Raw genomic sequence first — 1,987 nt, forward strand, 5'->3', positions numbered from 1 at the left:
AATGTATAAAACAAAAAAAAAAAAAAAAAAAAAAAAAAAAAAAAAAAAAAAAAAAGTTGTTTTGGAAAATTAAGTAATTTCAAGTCATTGAAAAAACAGATGATGCTGTGACTTGAATAGGGATAACATACAGCTGTTATTGCAAAAAGCTGGAGTCACTTCTCTGACTTTTGTATTGCTAACAGTATTCTTAAAAATCCACTCTTAGTTCCAAGCTGTTGCTCAACGGGAATGTGGATGCATACAACTGGTAAAACTTCATCCCTCTTTGCAGAACAGAATTGTACTCTGTGAAACCATGAACAGGTTTTGGTTTATTTTTTTTCTAAGTCTCAGATTCTGGAATTCAGTAAGGTAGAGCAGAATCAGAAAAGCATGTGTCTGTTGGCATGCACGTTACTGGACAAGGCAGCCTCTTGAAGATGCAACTGCCTCCGCAAACCTGGAGCAGGAATCAGCCCACTCAGCCAGCAGAGCAAGCATTGTCTCTGTTTCATTTCATTAGAGCACATCAGCATTATAATTTTCCAGACCAGCCAGCTAATTTTATTATCTGTGTTGTTTTTATTGGCTGAAAAATCATGGTATTCTCTCTTATCGCTTTCTTAAATTAGGATTTATTTAAAGTCTCTGTACATGGATACAGAGCAGATCAGAGTATGTCTTGGAGCAGATACAGTATGTCTTCTATTACTGTATGTCTTGTCCTCATTTGAAACCAAGGCAGCCAAATCAGGTTCTGCAGTAATAAAACCATAGAGCTGAAGACATGAAAAACTGAGTCATCCTAAATTTGAGTAGCTGTAGCATTTTACTTCTATGCAGTCATTGAGGGGACAATTTTACATTCGGTTTCTGAGACATTTAATAAAGCAGTACCAAGAAGAGTAGATATTAAAGAAAAATTTACCCAGAGCACTTACCTGAAAGGTTTTTTTCAGTCTGTGTGAAGTCATATGCTTCCATTTCAGTTGTTGGACAGACGTGGACCTGATAGAGCTGCTGCTGGCACTGTGGCACCATCACCAGTTTCCCCAGTGCCTCAGAGGCTGCACTCTCCACCATTGAGGCACTACTCACTGCAGGCACTAGGTGAGGGGGCAGAAGAGGTGGCCTGTGTCCCACCATTCTAGAAATCACCCTTTGGGCAGTGATCCTACCTAGCAGTGTTTCAAGGCCATTAGAGTAGATGAACATGGCAGATGAGCTCCAATATTGCAGCCTGGGAAAAGAGAGGAGACAAGGGCTGGGCTGCATGGATCCCAACAAGAAAAAACACTTAGGCATGCAGACATGTTCCCTTCAGATGACCAGATACAGCAAGTGGAGGTTTGGGTTGTGATAAAATGATAAGTGCACTCTGAAAGCCAGTTTAACCTGCAGCAAGAACTCGTTTGCTTAGCCCAAGAATATTTGGCCACCACTTCATCAAAAGAGTTTTTTCTGCTGGCATATTTCTACGATTTGTGTTTGCTTGGGATTTTTGACAGATTTATTTTTTCAAACTTGTTTCAAATTTTTCACCAGCTGAACTCCTGAGTTCTGCATGATATTCAAGTCCAGCTGAGGGGTAGAGTGACATGATTTGACCATGTCTTCAGCTGCCTTTCCATAGACTTTCCATATTTTCCAGGTTAGCTGATGGTAGCATGAAGTTTAAGTATTGCTCACAGAGAGTTTAAAACTAAATTGAAATGTTTTCTGTTAAACAAATGGCACTTTACATAGCGTCTGAGAGAGACGGCTCTGAATATCCACAGTCCTGGTGGCTGGTGCCTTCTCCTTCAGCAGAGGCGTGATGAACCTTTGCACTCCACTAATCCACAGGGACTGCTGGACTGTGAGGGGCAAAGACCTGCATTCTCTTTTGGGTGCTGTTGACTGAGCTCAGTGTCCAAGACTGGGTTAGATGGCAAGACTCATGATAGGATCATGCTTGTCCACACAGTCAAGTCACAGGGATGTGAGAGGTGCCTGCTCAGACAGT

The sequence above is a fragment of the Corvus brachyrhynchos genome, unplaced genomic scaffold (assembly GCF_000691975.1).
Source record: "Corvus brachyrhynchos isolate BGI_N302 unplaced genomic scaffold, ASM69197v1 scaffold467, whole genome shotgun sequence".
NCBI lineage: Eukaryota > Metazoa > Chordata > Aves > Passeriformes > Corvidae > Corvus > Corvus brachyrhynchos.